The 11,549-nt window shown below is 55.8% G+C and overlaps 1 long non-coding RNA gene across 1 annotated transcript; it reads right to left on the bottom strand.

The window, feature by feature from the left end:
- Positions 1–4,849: 4,849 nt before the first annotated feature.
- On the bottom strand, positions 4,850–10,197 carry LOC147091100 (uncharacterized). The gene is made up of 2 exons (XR_015075373.1): positions 8,886–10,197; positions 4,850–5,840 (listed from the first exon to the last, which is right to left on the bottom strand). It is a non-coding gene; the product is annotated as an uncharacterized LOC147091100 (long non-coding RNA).
- Positions 10,198–11,549: the final 1,352 nt, after the last annotated feature.

Raw genomic sequence — 11,549 nt, 5'->3', positions numbered from 1 at the left:
GAGCCATTTAAGGAGACGGTTGGTAATGGAGAAGAGAAGCCGGGGATTATCTTTGCATTCTAGGATGAACCTGGAATTGTGAGCAGATTTGACAGACGAGAGCAGGACCCGATAGAGCTTGATGTGGTCCAGCCAGATCTGACGATGATTGGCTGAACCAGTTCAAGTTTTTTAATTTGTTCATGGGATGTGGGCGTCGCTGGCAAGGCCGGCATTTACTGCCCGTCCCCTAATTGCCCTCGAGAAGGTGGTGGTGAGCCGCCTTCTTGAACCGCTGCAGTCCGTGTGGTGAAGGTACTCCCACAGTGCTTAGGGAGTTCCAGGATTTTGACCCAGTGACGATGAAGGAGCGGCCGATATATTTCCAAGTCAGGATGGTGTGTGTGACTTGGAGGGGAACTTGGAGGTGCTGGTGTTCCCGTGCGCCTGCTGCCCTTGTCCTTCTAGGTGGAAGAGGTCGCGGGTTTGGGAGGTGCTGCTGAAGAAGCCTTGGCGAGTTGCTGCAGTGCATCTTGTAGATGGTGCACACTGCAGTCACGGTGCGCCGGTGGTGGAGGGAGTGAATGTTTAAGGTGGTGGATGGGGTGTCGATCAAGTCTGCGTCCCTCGGACGACCTAAGGGAGTGGAGATGAGGGCCGTGCCAGGGGAAAGGACCAGGGTGGGAAGAGAGTGATGGTTTTACTGGGGATTGGGGTATCAAAGGTGGAGCTGAGGGTGGGATTGGGCAGATGGGTAGCTGCAGAAATAATGTTGCTGAGAGACGGCCAGAGGATAGAGAGTTGGGGGTTTGAAAGTGGCGTTGCAAGTGACTTGGCGGAGAGTTATTTCCAGGGGCGGACAGAGAAGTATTGGATGGGGGGATTTGAGTGCTCAGTGATACAAGGGAGTGATGAAAGATGGCCTCGTCTGTGATTGACACGATAGGAGTAGCGAGGCCGCGTGAGATGACAAGTTCAAGGGGGTGGCCGCGATTATGGGTCGGAGGGTTTGTGTGGAGGGGAGAGGGTTAAGAGAGGCGAGGAGGGCCGTGAACCCAGAGGAGCGAGAGCACGATGAATTGAGATGGAGGTCGAAATCACCGAGGATGAGAAGTCGCTCGGGGCAGAGGCTGAGGGAGGAGAGCAGGGACGATGTCTCGGTGAGAAACTTGGCGTGGCACTTGGGTGGGAGGTAGCGAACGAGAATTGTAAATGAGGATAGAATAAGGTTTTGGAGTGCGCTGCCTGATAGGGCGGTGGATACAGATTCAATAGTAGCCTTCAAAAGGGAGTTGGAGAAATACTTGAAGGAGAAAAAGTTGCAGGGATATGGGGAGCGAGCGGGGGAGTGGGACTAACTAGATTGCTCTCTGAAAGAACCGGCAATTATTCGATGGGCCGAATGGCCTCCTTCTGTGCTGCACCATTCAATAATTCTACGTCAGAGCGGGCTCCAGCCGCCCTCCAGCATCTCGCCCAACCCAGCCGTGCCTCGTCTCTGAGTCTCGACGACAAGCGTCAGAGGTCATTCGACCATGGGCGGCATCGCAGCCGAGCCCAATTCTCTCCTGTCATCCACTCTCCAAGGGTGGGCTATCATTGGACAATCAGGAGCAGGAATCCTGGCTGCATTTTCCCCTTCCTCTCCTAGGGCTGAGGCCAGTTGTCACCCTCCGCCCCCCTCGCCCCCGAATGACTCTGGAGTTGAATCTGAACCCCTCCTGGTTTGTGTGGCTCAGTGTCGCTGGGGCTGGGCCACTCAGCCACTGAGCTACCAGGGGAGGTAAACACACCAATGATTTAGTACCGTATCTTTGGCACTGCCTTTTTCCACAGTCGCCCCCGGGCTAAACGCTCCCATAACAATTCAGGTGAGGCGGGTTCCATTATTTATCCTCCAGTTAAAACACATCGCTTTAACGGCTTTTGGGAGCAGCATTTTTTACCGTGGATTAGTCACAGCTCGATAAATATTGACCCAAGTACACAGGCCTGGGAATGAAAAACACCTTGTGTGTGGGTCACAGCCTCGGGACAGCGAGTGTGTGTGAGAGAGCGAGAGAGAGAGAGAGCGAGAGCGAGAGAGACGAGATCGTCAGTGAGAGAGAGAGAGATAGGGAGGGGCGAGGCAATGCAATGCAATGCAGGGATTGGAAAACAAGTCCCACAAAAGGGACAGTGGCAGCACGGATACAGAATTGGCTAAGTGACAGGAAACAGAGAGTAGTGGTGAATGGTTGTTTATCAGACTGGAGGAAGGTACACAGTGGTGTTCCCCAGGGGTTGGTACTGGGACCACTGCTTTTCTTGATATATATCAATGACTTGGACGTGAGTGCACAGGGCACAATTTCAAAATTTGCAGCGGACGCAAATCTTGGAAATATAGTGAACAGTGAGGAGGAGAGTGATAGACTTCAGGGAGACATGGACAGGCTGGTGAAATGGGCGGACACGTGGCAGATGAAATTTAACAGAAAAGTGTGAAGTGATATATTTTGGTAGGAAGAACGAGGCGAGGCAATATAAACTAAAGGGTACAATCCTAAAGGGAGTGCATGAACAGAGAGACCTGGGGGTATATGTGCACAAATCGCTGAAGGTGGCAGGGCAGGTTGAGAAAGTGGTTAAAAAAGCATACGGGATCCTGGGCTTCATAAATAGAGGCACAGAGTACAAAAGCAAGGAAATTATGATGAACCTGTATAAAACACTGGTTCGGCCTTAACTGGAGTATTGTGTCCAACTCTGGGCACCGCACTTTAGGAAGGATGTGAAGGCCTTAGAGGGGGTGCAGGGGAGATTGACCAGAATGGTTCCAGGGATGAGGGACTTCAGTGACGTGGATAGACTGGAGAAGCTGGGGTTGTTCTCCTTGGAGCAGAGAAGGTTGAGAGGAGATTTGATAGAGGTGTTCAAAATCATGAGGAGTCTGGACAGAGTAGATAGAGAGAAACTGTTCCCATTGGCGGAAGGGTCGAGAACCAGAGGACACAGATTTAAGGGGATTGGCAGAAGAACCAAAGGCCACATGAGGGAAAAACTTTTTTACGTAGCGAGTGGTTAGGATCTGGAATGCACTGCCTGAGAGGGTGGCGGAGGCAGACTCAATCATGGCTTTCAAAAGGGAGTTGGAGAAGTACCTGAAGGAAAAAAATTGTCAGGGTTACGGGGAAAGGGCGGGGGAGTGGGACTAGCTGAAATGTTCGACGGGCTGAATGGCCTCCTTCTACGCTGTAATCATTCTATGATTCTACAACCCTCCGTGATCTCTGCGCTCCTCCAATTCTGGCCTCTTGTCCACCCCCCACTCCCTTCGCTCCACCATTGGCGGCCGTGCCTTCAGCTGCCTGGGCCCCGAGCTCTGGAATTCCCTCCCTAAACCTCTCCGCCTCTCTCTCCTCCTTTAAGACGCTCCTTAAAACCGACCTCTTTGACCAAGCTTTTGGTCACCTGTCCTAATATCTCCTTATGTGGCTCGCTGTCAAATTTTGTTTGATAATCGCTCCTGTGAAGCGCCCTGGGATGTTTTACTACGCTAAAGGCGCTGTACAAATGTGGGTTGTTGTTGTTACGTTTCAGGCTGTTCTCGTGGATTGAGAACTCGCTTCCTTCATCCTCGCGATGGACCCAAGACGTGAAATTTGCCGAAAATATCTCCAGTAAAACAAAAACACAACGGGTGGCCGACCCCAGAAAATGTAACAGCGGCAACAGAGCATCAGGCATAGAACACGCCGTAACTGAATGTCACAGCGCTGGGCGAATGAGTGGGTCCCACCAGGACCTCAGGAGGAGAGGCCGTCTGACTGGGATACCGAGGAGAGTTGGAGGGGGGGGGGGGGGGGGGGGGGGGGGCGGGGGGCGGGGTGGGGGGAGGCGGGGGAGATTCTTGCCGTAGCCGACACGAGCTGGTCATTCACCTCACTGCTGTTTGAATCTTAGAAATTTACGGCACAGAGGTAGGCCATTCGACCCATCGTGTCCATGCCAGCCGACAAAGAGTCGCTTAGCCTAATCCCACTTTCCAGCTCTCGGTCCGTAGCCCTGTCGGTTATGGCACTTCAACTGCAGATCCAAGTACTTTTTAAATGTGATGAGGGTTTCTGCCTCTACCACCCTTTCAGGCAGTGAGGCCCCCACCACACTCTGGGTGAAAAAAATTCTCCCCAACTCCCCTCTAATCCTCCGACCAATTACTTTAAATCTATGCCCCCTGGTTACTGACCTCACTGCAAAGGGAAATAGGTCCTTCGTATCCACTCTATCTAGGGTCAGTGGAACTGTACCCCAGTGAGAGTCAGTGTCTGTGGAACTGTACCCCAGTGAGAGTCAGTGTCTGTGGAACTGTACCCCAGTGAGAGTCAGTGTCTGTGGAACTGTACCCCAGTGAGAGTCAGTGTCTGTGGAACTGTACCCCAGTGAGAGTCAGTGTCTGTGGAACTGTACCCCCAGTGAGAGTCAGTGTCTGTGGAACTGTACCCCAGTGAGAGTCAGTGTCTGTGGAACTGTACCCCAGTGAGAGTCAGTGTCTGTGGAACTGTACCCCAGTGAGAGTCAGTGTCTGGGGAACTGTACCCCAGTGAGAGTCAGTGTCTGGGGGAACTGTACCCCAGTGAGTGTCAGTGTCTGTGGAACTGTACCCCAGTGAGAGTCAGTGTCTGTGGAACTGTACCCCAGTGAGAGTCAGTGTCTGTGGAACTGTACCCCAGTGAGAGTCAGTGTCTGTGGAACTGTACCCCAGTGAGAGTCAGTGTCTGTGGAACTGTACCCCAGTGAGAGTCAGTGTCTGTGGAACTGTACCCCCAGTGAGAGTCAGCATTTCAAGGAGAGGATGGGAGTGAAAGCCGGGAAATAAAAGGCTGTCCTCTCTCAGCATTCAGTGATTTATTAGTGTTGGCAGGTTGCAGTTCAATCAAACTGGCACAAGACACCAGCGCTGCACAGACACAGTCAGCCATTCCCAGCAGATCCGATTTGGACATCAGTGACGCCCCCTCCTCGGAGGGGGGGGGGCGGGGGGGAAGACAGCGAGCGGGTACATCCAGGGAGAAGTGCAGGTTTAGTTCAGCCGCCTAAATGCGTCCCGTTGAGCAGCGGCTTCTGTCCACAGTCGGAGCGGGCGGGAGAGCGAGGCCTCACCCAGGGCCAGCTCCGTTCCCATCGGTCACCGCCGCCACATCGCCAGCGGTCGGAGCCAAATGGGGAGGGGGGCCAAGCACTGACCGGGTCAGAGGTCATAACACAGGCCAGCCGGAGAGAGCGCGAGCAACGGTTTCACCACCGGAGTTACGATGTCGGCCAAGGCAAGCAAGGTGGGTCTCCAGCTTTCCCCCCCCCCACCCCCCGAGTCATGCGATACGCTAGCGGTTCCCGCAGGGCGCCAATAATCAGTTAAAGCACGAGGGCCCCCTGGTACAGGCGGCGGGAGATTGCGACCGATCCGGCAGAACGGGATCCAAAGAGTCAAAAGGCAGGTCCTGTCCCAACGTCCCGGGAGAAACAGGCCGGGGACGGGGAGGGCGGTGCGGGGTCTCACGGGGAACCAGTCAGCAGCACTCGAGATCCAGGCTTGGGTGCGGCCCAGGGGGGGATCTTGCGGTCCACAGTAGCAGAGGATGGAGAGAACGGGACCCCCGGCCCTCGCTCACAGGTACGATCCATCCCACAAAGGTCCCAGTGACGCGGCCTTTAACTGTCCCCGCCATCCTTCCGTACGTCCGTTTGGCGCCGAGCCCCTTCCTCTCCCGGAACGCCGGACGGAGCGGCCTCGCGGGGGGCCGCACGCTCGCTATAGGTGGGAGGCCGGTTTCTCCGCGGTCCCGCCGAGGAACTCATCAACGCCTGATCCTCAATGTCAACTGTGGGGGAAAATCGAAAGGTTAAACATCAGCGGCTGCCTCGGCTTATCCGTCCAATTCACCCGAACCACAACTCCCCTCCTCTCCAAAACCCCTCCCATCCAACGCCACTCAAATCCCCTCCTCTCCAACTCCCCTAACTCCCCCTCCCCCCAACTCCCCACCCATCCCCTCCAACTCCCCTCCCATCCCCTCCTCTCCACTCCCCTCCCCCCAACTCCCCTCCCATCCCCACCACTCCAACTCCCCTCCCAACCCCCTCACCACTCCCAACTCCCCATCCCCACTCCCCCCAACGCCCCTCACCATCCCCTCCCCGCCCCAACTCCCCTCACCATCCCCTCCTCTCCAACTCCCCTCCCATCCCATCCCCTCCTCTCCAACTCTCCTAACTCCCCTCCCATCCCCCTCCCCTCCCATCCCCTCCGCTCCCCAACTCCCCTCCCATCCCCTCCCATCCCCTCCTCTCAACTCCCCTCCCCTTCTCTCCAACTCCCCTCCCATCCCCCTCGCTCCCCTCCCCCCAACTCCCCTCCCATCCCCTCCTCTCCAACTCCCCTAACTCCCCTCCCATCCCCTCCTCTCCAACTCCCCTCCCATCCCCTCCTACCCTCCCATCCCCTCCCCACCAACTCCCCTCCCATCCCCCTCCTCTCCAACTCCCCTCCCCCCAACTCCCCTCCCATCCCCTCCACTCTCAACTCCCCTCCCATCCCCTCCTCTCCAACTCCCCTACCTAACTCCCCTCCCCCCAACTCCCCTCCCATCCCCTCCCCGCCCCAACTCCCCTCCCATCCCCTCCTCTCCAACTCCCCTCCCATCCCATCCCCTCCTCTCCAACTCTCCTAACTCCCCTCCCATCCCCTCCCCTCCCATCCGCTCCCCCAACTCCCCTCCCATCCCCTCCCATCCCCTCCTCTCAACTCCCCTCCCCTTCTCTCCAACTCCCCTCCCATCCCCCTCCGCTCCCCTCCCCCCAACTCCCCTCCCATCCCCTCCTCTCCAACTCCCCTAACTCCCCTCCATCCCCTCCTCTCCAACTCCCCTCCCCTCCTACCCTCCCATCCCCTCCCCTCCTCCCAACTCCCCTCCCCCCAACTCCCCTCCCCTCCTAACTCCCCTCCCATCCCCTCCCCTCCCATCCGCTCCCCAACTCCCCTCCCATCCCCTCCCATCCCCTCCTCTCAACTCCCCTCCCCTTCTCTCCAACTCCCCTCCCATCCCCTCCGCTCCCCTCCCCCCAACTCCCCTCCATCCCTCCTCTCCAACTCCTCCCCCTAACTCCCCTCCCATCCCCTCCTCTCCAACTCCCCTCCCCTCCTACCCTCCCATCCCCTCCCCTCCTCCCAACTCCCCTCCCCCCAACTCCCCTCCCCTCCTCTGGGAAAATCAAAGGTTAAAATCACTGGCTCTCATGGCATGTCTGTCCAATTTACTAATCCCAACCCCCTCCCCTCCAACTCTCCTCCAATCCCTCTCCCCCATCCTCCTCCTCTCCAATTCCACCCCCCCGCCCGCCCCCAACAACTCCCCATCCCATCTATCTTGTATCGCCGACTCTCGCAATTGGCACACGTTCCGCAGCCAGTCCCTCAACCCAGCGTCCTGTGCGGGCAGGCCCGGACAGTGAGCAGCAGCAGACTATTCTACCAAGGAGTTCAACCCAACACACACACACCAACACACACACACCAACACACACCAACACACACACACACACACACACACACACACCACCCCCCCCCCCCCCCCCCCCCCCCCCCGGGCAGTGCGCGGAGCAGGAACCCTGGCTGACTCCCACCTCCCTCGCTCCGGGGGAAGGGGCTGCAAATCAGTGATAGCCACCTCCCCCCTCTACTGCATCTGCACAGACATTCCTGCTCTCCCTATCCTTTCATTCCCCAACCAACAATGTCCCGGGTTAGCTCGCCCCGGGTTTCGGAGCACTGCCAGTCCCTCGGGAGATGCACCAGCCTGAGATCAGGAACTCAGGGGGCGCCCTCCCGTTCCATCGGTCCAGGTCACCGCCCCCCGGCGCGGGAGGACCCAGGATAGAAACACAGAAGATAGGAGCAGGAGTAGGCCATTCGGCCCCTCGAGCCTGCTCCGCCATTCAATGAGATCATGGCTGATCATCCAAACTCAGTACCCTGTCCCTGCCTTCTCCCCATATCCCTTGATCCCTTTAGCCTCAAGAAATATATCCAACTCCTTCTTTAATATATTTAATGAATTGGCCTCAACTGCCTTCTGTGGTAGAGAATTCCACAGGTTCACCACTCTCTGGGTGAAGAAATTCCTCCTCATTTCTGTCCTAAATGGCTTACCCCTTAGCCTTAGACTGTGACCCCTGGTTCTGGACTCCCCCGCCATCGGGAACATCCTTCCTGCATCTAGTCTGTCTAGTCCTGTCAGAATTTTATAAGTTTCAATGAGATCCCCTCTCATTCTTCTAAACTCCAGCGAGTATAAGCCCAATCGACCCAATCTCTCCTCATACGTCATTCCTGCCATCCCAGGTATCAGTCTGGTGAATCTTCGCTGAACTCCTTCCATGGCAAGAACATCCTTCCTCAGATAAGGCGACCAAAACTGCACACAATACTCAAGGTGTGGTCTCACCAAGGCCCTGTACAACTGCAGCAAGACATCCTTGTTCCTGTACTCAAACCCTCTCGCTACGAAGGCCAACATACCATTTGCCTTCTTAACCGCCTGCTGCACCTGCATGCTTACCTTCAGCAACTGGTGCACAATAACACCCAGGTCTCGTTGCACTTCCCCTTCTCCCAATCTATTGCCATTCAGATAATAATCTGCCTTCTTGTTTTTGCCACCAAAGTGGATAACCTCACATTTATCCACGTTATATTGCATCTGTCATGCTTCTGCCCAATCGCCCAACCTGTCCAAATCACCCTGGAGTTTATCGGCATCCTCTTCACAGCACACACGCCCACCCAGCTTTGTGTCGTCTGCAAACTTGGAGGATAACCTCCTCCAGCTCCAACCCCACCCCTCAAAAATCACACGGCCTTGCCTTACCTTTCTTTGATCTGCCGATCTGCCCCAGCTTGGGAGCCCGTCTGGAGCGACAGCACAGCCCGAGCGGATCCCGGGCGTAAGGCACCTGACCCGGGCTAGGGTGCATCAGACCCGGGCTAGGGTGCACCAGACCTGGGCGAGGGAGTTCCTGACCCGGGCTAGGGTGCACCAGACCCTGGAGAGGGTTCATTTGACCTGGGCTAGGGTGCATTTGCCCTGTGATAGGGTGCACCAGACCCGGGCTAGGGTGCATTTGACCCGGGAGAGGATGCATTTGCCCTGGGCTAGGGTGCATTTGACCCGGGAGAGGGTGCTCCAGACCCGGGCTAATTTGCTCCTGTCCCGGTTTGAAGCCGGCGCCCGCTCCGCCCGGTTTCGGCCCAGCGCCGCTCTGCGACATTTCAGCCCGCCCCGGACCCGCGTTGGCTTTAATCTGGGATCGTGCCGTGCCGTGCCGCCCCCGGGAGGGAGCTTTAAACCCGCCTTAAAGCGAGACCGACTCCGCCCAATATCGGATCCATCGACCATAAACCCCTTAAAGCGAGACCGACTCTGCGCCATATCCGATCCATCGACCATAAATCCCTTAAAGCGAGACCATCCCCACACAATATCTGATCTATCGACCATAAATCCCTTAAAGCGAGACCGACTCCACGCCATATCCGATCCATCGACCATAAACCCCTTAAAGCGAGACCATCCCCGCGCAATATCTGATCTATCGACCATAAATCCTTTAAAGCGAGACCGACCCTGCCCAATATCCGATCAATAGTCCATAAATCCCTTAAAGCAAGACTGACCCTGCCCAATATCCGATCAATCGTCCATATAAATCCCTTAAAGCGAGACCATCCCCGCGCAATATCTGATCTATCGACCATAAATCCCTTAAAGTGAGACCGGCCGCCAATTCTGATCCCTGGACCATGAATTTATTAAAAATGGAAATTTCTGAAGCTTGTCAGTCAATCATTCAAAGTGAAAATTGCCCTTGTTTGGATCACAGAATCACAGAAATTTACAGCACAGAAGGAGGCCATTCGGCCCATCTTGAATGTGCCAGATGGCAAAGAGCTATCCAACCTAATCCCACTTTCAATTCAATTCAATTTGTCATATATGCAGCAGACGTGTGTACTGCACAATGAAATGTTGATTTTTACGAGTCCTCCCAACATTGGAATAAATATGGCATAACAATGATAAAAATACTAATAGAAATACAGTAATAATAAATAAAACAACAGTAATAAATAATAATAAATTATTCGTTCATGAGTCTTATGGCCTGGGGGTAGAAGCTGTTTCGAAACCTGCTGGTACGAGACCGTATACTTCGGTATCTTTCACCGGACGGGAGCAGGGCGAAGAGGTTGTGGCTGGGGTGGCTCGCGTCTTTAATGATTCTCAGGGCCTTCCCCCGGCACCTTTCCAGCTCTTGGTCCGTAGCCCTGTAGGTTTGGGCTGACAATGACACGGCAAATCCCCTCTTTCACTTCCTTATTACAGAGCGGATTTCAGATTATTAACAAAGAAACAGCCCAAGTCTGCTGGGAGCCTATGGTAAAGAATTCTCCTGAGGTCGGAAGGCCTGTTGTGGTGACCGTTACTGGGCTGCCCAGCCACAGCGATTGAGGGGAGTTGGGTCATTTCTTATCCAACACCACCCTCTAGTGGCAACAGGTCAGAGCCACCGCCTGACCCGACCCCATAATCCAGGTTGACACTCCCAGTGCAGTACTGAGGGAACTCCGCACTGTTGGAGCGGCGGTACTGAGGGAGCGCCGCACTGTCGGAGGGGCAGTACTGAGGGAGCGCCGCACTGTCGGAGGGGCAGTACTGAGGGAGCGCCGCACTGTCGGAGGGGGAGTGCCGCACTGTCGGAGGGGCAGTACTGAGGGAGCGCTGCACTGTCGGAGGGGCAGTGCTGAGGGAGTGCCGCACTGTCGGAGGGGGAGTGCCGCACTGTCGGAGGGGCAGTACTGAGGGAGCGCCGCACTGTCGGAGGGGCAGTACTGAGGGAGCGCCGCACTGTCGGAGGGGCAGTACTGAGGGAGCGCCGCACTGTCGGAGGGGCAGTACTGAGGGAGCGCCGCACTGTCGGAGGGGCAGTACTGAGGGAGCGCCGCACTGTCGGAGGGGCAGTACTGAGGGAGCGCCGCACTGTCGGAGGGGCAGTACTGAGGGAGCGCCGCACTGTCGGAGGGGCAGTACTGAGGGAGCGCCGCACTGTCAGAGGGGCAGTACTGAGGGAGTGCTACACTGTCGGAGGGGCAGTACTGAGGGAGTGCTGCACTGTCGGAGGTGCCGTCTTTCGGATGAGACCTTAAACTGTGGTCTCATCTGCCTTCTCAGGTGGACATAAAAGATTCCATGGCCAATATTTCGAAGAAGAGCAGGGTAGTTATCTCCGGTGTCCTGGGGCCAATATTTATCCCTTAATCAACATCTGAAACTGGTCATTATCACATTGTTGTTTGTGGGAGCTTGCTGTGCGCAAATTGGTTCCCGCGTTTCCTACATTACAACAGTGACTACACTTCAAAAAGTACTTCATTGGCTGTAAAGCGCTTTGGGACGTCCTGAGGTGGTGAAAGGCGCTGGAGAAATGCAAGTCTTTCTTTTTCTTTGTGGGGCAGATAGTGAGTGGGCAGAAAG

This window comes from Somniosus microcephalus, unplaced genomic scaffold (genome assembly GCF_052327205.1).
Source record: "Somniosus microcephalus isolate GS21.2 unplaced genomic scaffold, FLI_Smic_1.0 unresolved_chr4, whole genome shotgun sequence".
Classification (NCBI taxonomy): Eukaryota; Metazoa; Chordata; class Chondrichthyes; order Squaliformes; family Somniosidae; genus Somniosus; species Somniosus microcephalus.
This window is presented reverse-complemented; position numbering and strand designations above follow the sequence as displayed.